Source organism: Spermophilus citellus, assembly GCF_964194105.1.
Source record: "Spermophilus citellus genome assembly, chromosome: 19".
NCBI classification, from domain to species: Eukaryota; Metazoa; Chordata; class Mammalia; order Rodentia; family Sciuridae; genus Spermophilus; species Spermophilus citellus.
In genome coordinates, this window is record NC_138201.1 from 16,443,862 (window position 1) to 16,458,347 (window position 14,486).

The following is a 14,486-nucleotide window of genomic DNA, read 5'->3' on the forward strand; positions in this document are numbered from 1 at the left end:
AGCAAGGCTCTTTGCACTCTATTTCACCTTCCTGTATTAAATTTAATTTGTTAATACCATTTATAATACAACCAGAACAAACAAGTTTTGAAACAACCACCTAATGATGAGGGTGTGTCTTAGTGATAATACAACTCAATAGTTTGAAACAGAAGGTACAAAAACCAGAGCCCTGGTTTAACAGATTGCAGGGGTGGGAATTTAAGCTGATTCAGTCCAGCAATTCAGTGGAAGTCAGCTAAGAGAGCCTCTTCTACCAATGTACAGTTGTCTTTGAGCTACAAATATAGATTCTTCCCACACAGTGCGTGCTCTTTTGTAACTCATACATGTTGGAGACATTTTTCTGTCATCAAGTACTCTTTTACAATATTTTAAATGGCTGCAGAGGATTCAGTGATATGCATATACTATTTAATGGAGTCCCCTATTGTTTGATTTTTATGTAGTTCCCTTATTGGGACTATGAGTGCTGAAGGGCATGGACACCCACTGGGTATGAGGGACAGAGGTGAACATTAAAAAGGAATAGAGGACAGGAATGTAAGATGGTCCAGCCTCTGTGGGGACAGTATGATGGCTCCTCAGAGTGCTGAACAGGATTACAGCTGATCCAGCAGCTCCACTTCTGAGGATCTGCCCCAAAGAATTAAAAGAAGGATCACAAAGAAATATGTTCATAGAGTGTTGTTCACAGTAGCCAAAGGATGGAAACCACCCTTGTGTCCATCAAGGGATGAACAGATAAACAAAATGTGTATATTCCTACAACGAAATATTATTCAGTGATAAAGGAAGGAAATCCTGTCACATGCTACAACCTGGGACCTTGAAACCAGCCATTCACAAGAGGATAAATAGTGTATGATTTCCCTTCCATGAGGTACTTAAATTAAGAAAGACAGAAAGTAGAAAGGTGGTTGCCAGGAGATGGGAATAGGGGAGTGAGATGTTTGATATATAGAGAGTTTCAGTTTTGCAAGATGAAGAGTTGTAGAGATGGCTCACAATATAAATATACTTAACACTCCTAAACTACATACTTCAGAATGCATAAGATGGTAAAATTTTGTATGTGTATTTTACCACAATTTTTTTGACATTTTTAAAGAAATGGAAAAAAATGGTGTAGTATTAGGAATCAGCAATACTAAGATCATTCAGAGCCAACCAGATGTTATATGCCTCCTAGAGAAACCAGCTCCACCTGCTGTCTTAACAAAGAGATCAAACCTGAATCAGAGCCAGTCTCAGGTTCTAGCTGCCAATTTGCAGGACATACAGGGACTGAGCAACATATTGAACTGAACCCCAAATGTGGCTTAGTGGTAGAGCACTCACCCAGTATGCATAAGGGCCTGGGTTCCATCCTCAGCACCAGGGAAGGGGGTGAGGAGAAGGCATTTCAGATTTTTTAAACAGAAGAATGTAGTGTGTTTGGATGCACATTTGGGTAATAAAACAGAAGTGCTTCTTAAAAGTCAGTGCCTCTTAAAATCAGAATAGTGGTTACTTGTGGGGGCCAGGAGTGGGACGGGCCACATGGAAAGGACTTATGGGGTAAGTGACAAAGTTTTAATTTCAGGTGTTCACCTTATAATAGTCCATTAATTCATATGGTAGATTTGTATGACTTTCTGGTTTATTTAAACAGAAGAACTTTGGAAAAAGGACAGGAGAGGAGGTGTTGGATACAAACAGGTAGAGGAGTCATACAGACCTGGGTAAAAACCAGCATCCTGCCTCTTATTAGTTCTGTGACTGTCAGCAAGTTACTTAACCTCTCTAAGCCTCAGTTTCCTCATCTGGAAAAGTAATTATAAGAGTAATTACCTCTTGGCATTGTGGTGGGGATGTAGAAGACAATGCGTTTTAATCCCCAAGCACCACACCTAATCCAGATTAAGTGTGATTAAATGCTAGTCATTTGGTCAGAGAACAAAAGTGGACTTGAATATAGAAGCCTCGGTGCCATTCGTACCTCCAGCCCTGACTCGCTGTCTTGTCTTGGTAAAGTGGCTTCTCTCTAAAGTCAGGTACCTCTGAATTATCCTGATAATCCTTGTTCTCAGAAAAAAACAATAGTAGTGAGGTTGAACAACCTGCTTGCTGGGACAGGAATGCCGGGGAGGAGTCTGCTGGGGCCCAAGTTCTTCCAGCAAGGGCAGAGAACTATGTTCCCTCCAGGAAATTGCAGAAAAGCAGAGGTGCAGAATTGCCATGTCATCCCAGGTAAGCCCAGCAGGTGACAACATGCCCCAGACACACAACTGAGACAGCAAACTGGTTTCTGTGCAGGAAAGTCATGTAATTTTTGTACCCTTCTAGGCTTGGGCTGCCTCCTGGAAACTTTGCCCTCTTTGTCAGGCTGTGCCAGACTCCAAAGAACAGATGAGTCAAGAGTAGTTATAGCCACTTCAGGGAGGGCTGCTACCTCTCCACTGCCCTTTCCCTTTATAGCTCTATTTTAAAAAATTGTAGATGTATACAATAACTTTATTTATTTAATTAATTTATTTTTATGTGGTGCTGAGGATTGAACCCAGTGCCTTACATGTGCCAGGCAAGCACTCTGCCACTGAGCTACAGCCTCAGCCCCCATATTGCTATATTTTATGCAAGTAGAATCATACTGTATACATTATTTTGCTCTGTTTCTTTTTTATTTCTTTTCTTTTCTCTCCCATCCCGCTTTCCTGTGGTGCTGGAGATGGAATCCAAGGCCTCCCATATACTAGGCAAGTGCTCTACCACTGAGCTGTGTGCCCAGTCCTGCATGTCATACTTTTTCAGATTATTGTATGTTAATTTTTAAATATTCACTTTTTTGTGGTATCAGGAATTGAACCTAGGGGCATTTGACCATTGAGCCATATCCTCAACCCTATTTTGTATTTTATTTAGAGACAGAGTGTTACTGAGTTGCTTAGTGCCTCACCATTGCTGAGGTTGGCTTTGAACTTATGATCTTCCTATCTTAGCCTCCTGAGCTGCTGGGATTACAGGTGTGTGCCACCGCACCCGGCTTAAAATTCACTTTTTATACTTGGGGTTTCATTTAGAATCCTGCTTCCCTAGGAACACAGAAGAGATTATTGACCAGTCTCAGATTCCTTGAGTGAGATGAGAAGAAATCAAATTAAAAGAGTGCCTAGAGTCATTGCCCCCTAAAGTATCTGGCATGGGAACATGTGTTTATAAGAAAGCTTAATTTTATTTTATTTTTTTATTTTTATTTTTTTTATTCCTTTTTTTAATTTAAATTTTTTTATTGGTTGTTCACAACATTACAAAGCTCTTGACATATCATATTTCATACATTAGATTGAAGTGGGTTATGAACTCCCAATTTTACCCCAAATGCAGATTGCAGAATCACGTCGGTTACACATCCACAATAGAAAGCTTAATTTTATATATAATGACTCAGCTCTCACACTAGCCTCTACAGAACACTCCCACCTGGTCTACCCTGGCAATATTTCTTCATAAGGCCCCTAAAATTGATGGATCCTGTAATGTTAGACTGTATCAAAATGCTTTAAGAAGCTTCTTGGTCTCATAATTATAATAATAGTGGGATTCATTGGGACATTCATATATGCACATAACATAATTTGATCAATTTCATTCCCAGGACTACTTCTTTCATTCCTCTCCTCCCCCTGGCCACCTTAATCTACTTTACTGGTCTCCTTTCTATTGTTTTTTAAATTGGTGCATTATGATTATATATAAAAACAGGATTCATTGTGGCATACTCATACATGGATATAGCATAATTGTATTTCTCTTTTATTTTTATTTCTCTTCATAACATAAGAATAATCCATTTTAACCATCTAAGTGTACAGTTCATTGATCATAACTATATCCCTAACCCTCCGGCCTTCACCACCTCCATCTGCAAAACTTCTTTATCTTCCCAAACTCAAACTGCCAAATTGAAAAACTTGGTCAACTTCCCAAATTGAAATCCATTAAACATTGACTCTTCATTCTCTTCTTCTCCCCTGTTTCTTGGCAGCCGTCAAGCTGCTTTCTGTCTCTGTGAATTTGACTCATCTGGGTACCTCATAAAGGTGGAATCATAGAATATTTATTGTGTGCATATGGAGTGGGGGGCACTAGGCATCAAACTCAGGGCCTTGAGTGTCTAGACAACTGCTCTATCACTGAGCTATTTGTAACCAGCTTGTTTATTCATCATAATATCCTTAAGACTCATCCGTGTGGTAGCATATGTCAGACTTACTTTATTTAAAGATTGAATAGTATTCCATTGTATATACAGACCACTGTTGGGAAGATTTTCTGGGGAACAGTTTATGAAAACTGATTATTTTTCCATTTCCTGATCTCTATGATTGTTTTTTTTTTCATAAGAAGCAAAGTGGTTCCTGTGTGATTATATAGCTCAGGTGCTGTGTAGAATTTTAACTAAAATACTGAAATCCAGGGCTATTTGGTTATCACTTATCTATTTGTTCAACTTCTTCAAACAAATTCAGTATATGATTTTAAATTCAGTGTTTATAACCAGTAGAGGTTTTAGTGAGTTCTGGAAAAAAACAGAAAGAGGGAAAAGTCAATGGGATTTAAGCAGATGCTTTTTTTAAAAGAAGGAGATGGTAGGCTGCCAGGAAGGTACAGTGGCCCAAGTTGCCCACTGTACCATACCATATGACTAGAGTGCACTTACATCAATAAAAGGCAGGACTAGTAGTCCCCTGTATCCAGTGTGGTTTGGAGGCAATGGGAAACATCTCTCCTAAGGCAACTCAGCCTCCCTCTTCTAATCGAGGAGCCTCACCTTCCACCATTCTAGTACATTAGGCACTCAATAACAGTTGTCCAAGTGCGTCAGAAAGGATTTTCTATTTTCAGAGCTGCTCTCTTAAAATGAAGTTGTTTCTCAAAGTGCTGTCTGAATTTTCAAGAAATTTTCAAAGTTCCTCTAGCTTGGTTGTCATTGGGCTTCTCTGGTGAGTCTGGGGCAGAGAGGAAGGGGAAGAGCTAAGCAAGTGGGCCTCTGGATCTCTCTGCTTCTCCATTCCAACAATAGCAATTTGCTTTTATCTGTTTTAAATACATTTTAATATAGGCCAGGTATAGCACTAGCAACAAAAAGAGGGGGAAATGTTTGAAAAATCTCTGATTTAGAGCATCCACCTTGTTTGACAGAGGAAGCCCAGAGAAGTTGAGAGAAGGATTCCAAGTTACACAGCAAATTCATTTAACAAATATGTACTGAGCACCTGGTATGGGCCAGATACATGGTAAACAAAGGTGAGTGCATAGATCTCCTGTTATGAAGAACAGGCTCTTCTCTCTAGAATGGTTCCTGTGCAGCAGTGTGTGTGCCTACTATGTGCTAGCAAGGCCAGCCTATGAGCTACAAAATTAAGATGTGGTTTCTGCTCCCAACCATCTTTCAACCCAACAGGGGAGAGAAAAGCTGTACATAAAATGACCACAGTACAGAGTCAGCGCTGCACACTGGAAGGAGGCACTGTTAGCTTATCAGCCTTGCAGTTTGGGTCAGGGACGAAAGAGGCACGTGTAGCCAGGGGTGGTATTGGAAGTGGGCTTCTTTTATCTTCCTACACTTTTAAGTTAAGAATGTAAATGTTAGGGCTAGGGCTGGAAAAAACAGAAAGAGGGAAAAGTCAATGGAAAAAAATGGGATTTAAGCAGATGCACTTGCCTGCATGTGTGAGGCACTGGGTTCGATTCTCAGCACTGCATATAAATAAATAAAATAAAGGTCTATCAAAAACTAAAAAAAATATGTATATATATTTATAAAAAAGAATGTAGATGTTAGAGTCAGGCAACCCCCATTTCAAAGCCCATCGAACCATGTAACTGTGAGCTGGGCTGAGGGACCTAAGCTCCTAGGTTCTCATCTGAAAATGTGGGTGATAACAGTAGTTTCTACCCCAGTTGGTTGCTGTGAGGGTTAAATGAGATAACTCAGGGCTGGGGCTATAGCTAGTCAGAACATTTGCCTAGCATGCTACAGCCCCTGCAGAGGCAGATGGGTTTTTTTGGAAGGAGATGGCAGGTTGACAGGAAGGTATGGTGGTCCAAGTTGCTGACTGCACCATACCATATGACCAGAGTACACTGCATATCAATGATAAGGCAGAACTAGTAGTACGAAGTACTGAGAGAGAGAGAAAGAGAGACAGAGAGACTCCACACATGTCCAACTCTTATTTTTAGTAGGTGTGACTTAGAGACTTCAGAGATAAGGTGAGGATGGGAGATGAGTGATCCAGATAAAGGCAGAGAGGGAAATGCAGGATACAGGATGCTCTTTCTGCTGGAGCCAAGAGCCACACTAAGGAAGGAGTGCTGGGAAATGCTACAGGAAAGGGGGAGCCAGCCAGGTGACAGAGAGGCCACTCTGAGACTAAACTGAGGACTGGAGCCCTGTGGCACTTATTTTTCTTAGCCCCAACGGGTTTTCTTTTAGTTTCCTTAGGTTTTCTAAATACTGGGTTACAGAGAGATAATCTTACTTCCTCCTTCCAAGGCATGCCTGCATTTCCTGCTTGCCCAATTGCTTAGCTGCCTTTAACTCCTTTTATTTTTACTATGTGTGGAGCAGGCCTGGCCGGCATTAGAGGGAGGGACAGACTGCTTCCTAGACGGACAAGGGAGGATATGCAGGCCTAGTCCAGTGAGGGCCAGGGCAGGTCTCTGGGCCTCTGATAGGGCATGTGCTCCCAGTTCTCCTCAAGTGATGACAGAGAGGAGAAATGGTAAATGCTTCCATGGATCATTCAGTCTCTGGAGCACATTTCTGGAGCATTCAGTAACTGTTCATTGAGCGCCTCCTTGGTTCCTGGCTCTGAGGACACAGACATGACTCAGACCTAAATTTGACACCCACAGACTGGTGAGAAATTCTACTCGGTAATTAAGCAATTACAACCCAGCTTGATATGGGTTATAATAGAAGTCTGTACAAAATTCAGAAAAACCCTAGAGAAGGAAGTGAATTAACCATGTGTGGTATGGTTGAGGAATGCCTTCAAGGCAGGGACGTCAGAACAGGGTTGTAAAATACTAATTGGATGTCCTGGCTGGCTAAGAGGAGGGGAACTGGCAGAGAAGTAGCGTTTTTCCAGGTACATGGGGTGGGAGCAAACTTGGCTTTTGCGGGGAGAGTGGAGTCCTCAGTAAGGAGGTCTTCCTCAGGATGAGGATGATGAGGCCACAGTATAGCTGGGCCTGGATGGGAAGAAGTCATGTATGAAGGGCTCACACGTGTTCACATGGGGCTGGCCACTGCCTGGCCCTCTGACTCAGGTTTGAGAGTGGAATCTGTTTGTCTCTTAGGCTTTTGTCATAGTGTTTGGAGAAGTGGATAAAGAAGAGAAGCTCTGGGGAAGCTAAGCTGATTTATGTTAGATAATGGCGAGGTGCCCTTCAGTGGATCAGAAAGACTCAAGAGTGGGTGAGGAGAAGTGTGGGGGACAGAGGTGGAGCCACGTGCTGTGAGATAGTGACAGGGACCTAGAGGGCAAGCAGTTGAAACAGTAAGCAACGCTGGAGTGATTAGTGGGAGAACTTCAGGATTTTTTTTTTTTTTTTTTTTTGCCTCTTTGAGAATCTACAGTAAAAAGTTTAAGCTACTTTTTCATAGATCTGTTTTCTGGATGTTGGGCTTGAATTTTTTGTGAACATGATGCCCCGGGCAGACTGGACAGACAGCTGGTCGTACGGGGGTCTACTTTGTGTTACAAGCAAGAAGGTTGCATTAAATCCTGGCAATGGCCAGCTTGGGAGGGTTCTGGGTCAGGGAAAGTGGTGATTGGAGATTTGGTTTTAGAATGATCAGCTGGAGGAGGGAATCACAGGAGTCAAGACTAGGAGCAGAAAGTCCAGTTATGAAACTTTTACAACTTGTCAAACTCTAAGTCAGAGCAGTGATAACACAAAAGGATGGGTATTTCTGCTCTTGGGTCATCCATAGAGTTTTAAAGTAGGGCTGGGCAGGCGCCAGTAAGGAAACTCCTTTTACCTGCTGGTCAATTAAGATCTTAATCATTTCCTGGGGCTTTGGTGTTCTTTGTGTAAAACACACACACACACACACAGCAAGGAAGTGGCAGGGGGGATGATGAGGTTTGTTTTGTTTTGTTTTGTTTTTAGTTCTGGGAAGTGAATCTAAGGGTGCTTTACCACTGAGCCACATACCAGCCCCCCCCCCCCTCCTTTTTAAATGTGGTTTTATGTGGCCAGTCTCAAAGGCAATTATTTCTCTAATGGTTGACAGGTCTCAGTAAGTTGCGTAGGGCCTCACTAACTTGCTAAGGCTGACATGGAATTTGTGATCTTTTTGCTCAACTTCCTAAATTGCTGGGATTGCAGGCATGCGCCATAGTGCCTGGCTTAGAAGTGTTTGAGCAGCACAAGGCTATGACCTGCCACCCAGTAGACTCACCCTTGCCTTTGCAGAGCTTTGAGAGGTCTAGACAAGACCATTCTTTTTTTTTGGTCTCTTGACTTGGCCACAGACCCCAGGAACTTCCTGTATTTGAGAGTGATTAGAACCTGTCCTTACACAGCCTTTTCAGAAGAAACAGCCAAAAGTGAGATCTGCTGTCAGCCACTAGGGAAATGATTACTGTTGAGACTGGCCAATTAACCAGCAGGACAGAAAGTTCCTGGAAAAACTAGGTAGGACATGGCACCCGGGAAATGGGGAGGAAGTGGGAGTCTTATTCATGTTTCCATTTCCAGCAGCTTGGCCCAGCATAACACCTGGTATCACATTTTTGTTTAATTAATAGTTCCTGAATATATTAATGAATTATCATAACATGAAGCCCTGAAATTGGTCATGTAGGGTCAGAACTGAGGTTTGTTAAAAGCAAGATTCATTCATTCATTCATCATGGAACACAGGGTTACAGTCTTGGTTGCAGAGGAGCCATCTGAAGAGTTTTCAGAGATCCTGATATCCACACCACACCCAAGACCAATTAAATCAGGATTGGGTCTGGGGATACAGGCCCAGGCAGCAGTGTTTTCTTGTTTTGTTTTGTTTTGTATTAAGCTCCCCATGTGACTTAAGTGTGAACGAAGGTTGAGAGCCACTGGACTAGATGCCGGAAATATAGGTGAATATTGACCCTACTCTTGCAGGATAAAAGTCTAAGTGACTGATGCCTTCTTTCATTAAGTAGAATACAGCATTAAATGCCTTAATAAAGATATGAAAACAATACTATAAGAACCCAGAGAAAGTAATGCCTTTAGATGAGGCTAAAAGATATAGGAAGGCTTCAAAGAGCAAGGAACTTTTAAGAGGGGTTTTGTCGATAGAGTAGAAGTTCATCAATATCTTCTCCTCCTTCCTCTTCTTCCTCTTCTCTTCTCATCTTCTTTATCAACCTTTCTCTCTCCCCTCTCCAGGCCTCCCCTCCCCTCCTCTTTTTTTGGTACCCGTGATTGAACGCAGGGGTACTTAACCACTAAGCCACATCCACAGCCCTTTTTATTTTTTAAGACAGGGTCTCACTAAATTGCTTAGGGCCTTGCTAAATTGCTGAAGCTGACTTTGAACTTGTGATCCTCCTGCCTAGGCCTCCTGAGCTATGGGAATTATAGGCACCACGCCTGGCTTCTTGTCTCTTTTTCATCCTTCTTATCTCCTTTGTTCCAGGCAGAATCTGGAGTAGGCCCAGAAGGAGATCATAGTAAATGAATGTGACATCCCAATTCTTAAGGTATCACTTTTTCAGAAAAAAAGAATAACATGTGCAGAGCTACAAACACTGAAAGACCCTGAGGTGTTTGGGGACAGTGACTTCATTTTTAGAGTGTAATGGGTCAAAAGTTGAAGAAACTAAACTGTCTTGCCTGCACCCAAGGAGTTTGAACTTTCCTTTCATTTAGGAACAAAACAATTTTATGATGAGATTTCAAACAGTGTTTACCACATTTTAGGTGGCACCTGAAGTGACTCTAAACGGTACACAGACGTGGCATTAATTAATATCGACTCACACTGGTTTTTGATTATATTTCAGTCCTTCTGATTACTTCTAGGAGAGTCTAAATTTAGCACTGGAAGGTTTGTAATACCTATCTCGCACTTGCTAATCTCTGTTACAAAGCAGAGCCTTCTATACAATATCTGGCCAGAATTTAATCACATTGTTCTATCACCTTATTCATTCCTATGGAAAGCATCTGAAGGTGACAAAAACAGATGTCTGTTTTTTGTTTGTTTTTGAGTGACATGTTGTAATTGTGCATATTTATGAGATATGGTGTGATGTTTTGAGGTATGTATACACTGTACAATAATCAAATCAGATATGCTAAATAGCCTATTTATCATCTCATATATTTATCATTTCTCTGTGGTTGAGAACTTTTAAAAATCTTCCCTCTAGCTGTTTTGAAATATTGTTAACCATAATTGCCCTGCTGTGCAATGGAACACCAGAACTGATTCCTCCTATTGAGCTGTACCTTTGTACCTATTGACCAATCTCTCTCTTCAGTCCCCACCTTCCTTCCCCTCCCTAGCCTTGGATAACCACTCCTCTACTCTGCCCCATGAGATCAGCTTCTCTAGATTCCACTTAGGAGTGAGATCATGCAGTATTTGTCTTTCTGTAGTTTTTCAAATGTGATCGTGAAATGAACTTTAGATAAAACAAAATGAATACATTTACAAATATATGAAGTAAACAATGGCATAAGAAACACGTAGATCCAGCAAAATTTTAACAAGGGTGAATAAATAACTAAAGGAGAGAAACACAGAGTTAGAAAAACTGCTTGCATATTGACATGGGTAGGAGCCAGTTATGGGACTGGAATCACGCCTGCCAGTTAGGAGGCTGTTGCAGTGGCCCAAGTAAAATTGAACTTGAACATGAACCTGGACCAAGGCAGCCTCCAAAAGGATGAACAAAAGGAGCAGGCAGCTGGCAGCTGGCAATGGGCAGGAGACCCCAGAGCATGTTTTAGTGAGATGACACTGGCAGAAGCCTCCTGGGCAGGCTGATCTTTCACAGGCAGGTCCAGCAGCAGATGACGGGAACTTATTCCAGGACCTGACCTCAGATATTAGAGAAAATATTGGGAAGGAAGAAAAGAATTTTTGGATTTAGTTATTGGCTGGAGAAGCCATGGTGAGCTCATTCACAGAAGAATATGGAAGAAAAAGGCATTTTATCACTGAATCCCAAACCTGATAAGCTACCACATTCATCAGGGTGATTATGGAAAAAAAAAATACGGTGTCCAAGGCCCCTGTCCAGACCATCTGAACAGATTCCAGAGCTGGGGCTCAGTGTTCTATATTTTTTTATAGTTACCCTGATAATTGCTTTTTAACTAATTATCTTTCTTATACGTACTATGGAATATAGTGTGACAAATTGATACACATGTACAATGTGTGATGATAAAATTAAGGTAGTTGGTATTTCCATTTCTTTAAGCATTTAAAAAATTTTCAACTAACATGTAATAACTGTACATATTTATGGGTACAGTGTGTTATTTCAATACATGTGTACAGTGTGTACTGCTCGAATCAGGGTAATTGATGTTTTCATGTCCTTATCATCACTTTGTTGGTAGCATTTGAGATTTTCTATTTCAGTCCTTCATGAAATATGCACTCTAGTCACTCCACTGTGCTACAGAACATTGGAACTTTCTCCTACTATCTAGCCTCCCTATTCTCACCTAGCCTTCCCAGCTTCTAGTAATCACTCTTCTCCTTTCAGATCAACTTCTTTTTAGCATCCACATAGGAGAAAGAACCCTAAATATTTGACTTTTCATGTCTGACTTATTTCACTTACATTAATGCCCTCCAATTTCGTCCATGTTGCTATGAATAAGGTATTATTCTTTTTATGGCTGAATACTATTCCACTGTGGGCATGTGCTATATTTTTAAAATCCATTCATCCATTGATGTTGCCCTGGTCATTCTGCTGATCCAACCTAGATGCAACTATTGTGCAGAGGCCCTGGCTCCCAAAGTGAGATTCATGGGCCAGTGGTATGGGAATGACCTGGAAACTTGTCAGAAATGCAAAATCTCAGGCTCTACCTCAGACCTTCTGAGCCATTTGAATAAAATTCTTAGAAAATGTATGTATAAATTATGATATAAGAAGCACTGACCTGGACCAATGGCTCTTAACCCTGGCTGCACTTTTGATCACCTGGGGAATCTTTAAAACATAATGCCTGTGGGGGAGGCCCAGGCATTAGTGTGGGTTTTCTTAAACCTTCTAGGCACATGCAGTTGTAAGAAATAGTACAGAGCGAGAAACAATGCAGAGCAGTCCCATGTACTCTTTCCTCAATTTCCTCCAAAAGTAACAGCTTGTAAGAATGAACTACAGTGTGATTCAGGATATCGACATTGACACAATCAAGATATAAAACATTTCCATCCCTACCAGGTGCCTCAGTAGCCCCTTTATAGCCACATCTCTTTTCCTTTCACCTCCTCCATCCCTAACCCTGACATGCACTATTCTCTGTTTCTTTAATTTTGTCATTAGAAGAATGTTACGTGAATGGAAGCATATAGTAAGTAAGCTTTGGGGATTGGCTTCTTTGGCTCAGCATAATTCTTTGGAGATTTATCCAGGTCCTTGCATTTATCAATTGCTTGTTCCTTTTGTGTCTATATTGGTGGATTCTGGGAATGGAACCCAGAGTTGTGAGCATACTAAGCCTTCACTCTATCTCTGAGCTGCACCCCAAGCTATCACTGTTTCTTTGTACTGCAGAGTAGACTACAGTGTAGATGCCACATGCATGGTTGGTTAGCCATTCACCCAATGCAGGTTTCCAAATTTTGACCATTATGAATAAACCTAGTATAAACGTTCAGCACAGGTATTTGTGTGAATTTAACTTTTCATTTCTCTAAGACAAATGCCAGAGAGTGCAATGGCTAAGACGTATAGTAACTGCACATTTAGTATCTTAAGAAACTGCTATCCTTTTTTTTTCCCCCATTTCACCTTCCCACCAGGAATAGAGTCTGAGTGATACAGTTTTTCTGCATCCTCAAAAGCATTTGGAATGGCTCTTTTTGATTTTAGCCATTCTGATAGGTAAGTGGTGATATTTAATTGTGGTTTTAATTGCATTTCTCTGAGGGCTAGTGATGTCGAATATCTCTTCATCTGGTATGTGCCATCTGTTTATACTCCTTCGTGAAACATCTCTCCATGTCTGGTCTGTTGCCCATCTTCTGATTGGATTGTTTGGTTGTTAGGTCTTTAGTGTTGAATATATGTGTGTGTGTGTTAATAACATATATGTTCATATAAATGTGGCTTGTCTTTTCATATGCTTTTTATTTTTATTTGTAGATGGACACTATACTTTATTTTATTTATTTATCTTTTTATGTGGTGCTAAGGATTGAACCCAGGTTCTCACTTATGCTAGGCAAGCGCTCTACCACTGAACCACAACCCCAGCCCTCTATTTATACTCTTAACAGGGTCTTTTGTAGAACAATTTTTTTTCATTTTTATGAGATCCAAAAATTGTTATTTTTTCTTTTTATCGCTAATGTTTTTGGTGTCAAGTCTAAGACCTCTTCATCTATCCCTGCATTCTGAAGGTTTTCTCCAACACATTTTTCTGAAGGTTTTATGGTTCCATATTTTATATTTAAGTCCATAAACCATTTGAGTTAATTTGAAATTAATTAATTTATTTCTTTATTGTGCTGCTTGGGATGGATGGAACTCAGGGCTTCATGCATGCCAGGCATGAGCGATATCCGCATCCTGAGCACACTTTTTAGATGGAGTATGAGTTTCAGTCACAGTTCAGGGTTTTTTTGCCAATGGATTTCCAAGTGCTCCAGCACTATTTGTTGAAAGACTTTCTTTCTTTTCTTAAATTGATTCCTCACCTTTGTTAAAATCAATGGGATATATTTGTGTGAGTCTCTTCCTTGGCTCTGTATTCTGTTCCATTGGTTCCTGTGTCTGTTCCTCCATTAACACCACAGAGTCTTGACTAGTGAGGCTAAGTAAGTCTTGAAATTGAGTAGCCTGATTTCTCCTATTTAATTTGTCTTTTTCAAAAATGTTCTAGTTATTCTAGTTTCCTTGCCATTCCATATAAATTTTAGAATAGTCTTGTCTATATGTATGACATCTTGCTGAGATGTTTATTTCAAGTGTGCTCACATTTTTACATGAAGCATTTTTTTGGCTATTACTTTATAACCTTTGTCAGATTAATCTCACATCTCTATTATCTTGTCATTGGTATCTATTGATTGCATTTTCTAATTCTATTTGTAACCTTTCCATTTTTTGATATAAGTGATTTTTTTTCATTGAAATTGAGCACTTTCAGGTATTGTGTTTGGAGACCCTGGAACACTTTTAAATCTTCTCTTTTATCTGGTTTTATCTGACACTGCTCTGACAGAGGAAGTAGGGATTGTGGGAGGG

The 14,486-nt window shown here is 40.6% G+C and overlaps 1 protein-coding gene across 4 annotated transcripts in view; it reads left to right on the plus strand.

Annotated features, from left to right (window-relative positions):
* The window catches only part of HRH1 (histamine receptor H1), a 95,870-nt gene that overhangs the window by 64,625 nt on the left and 16,759 nt on the right, over window positions 1–14,486 (plus strand). The window lies entirely within an intron of this gene.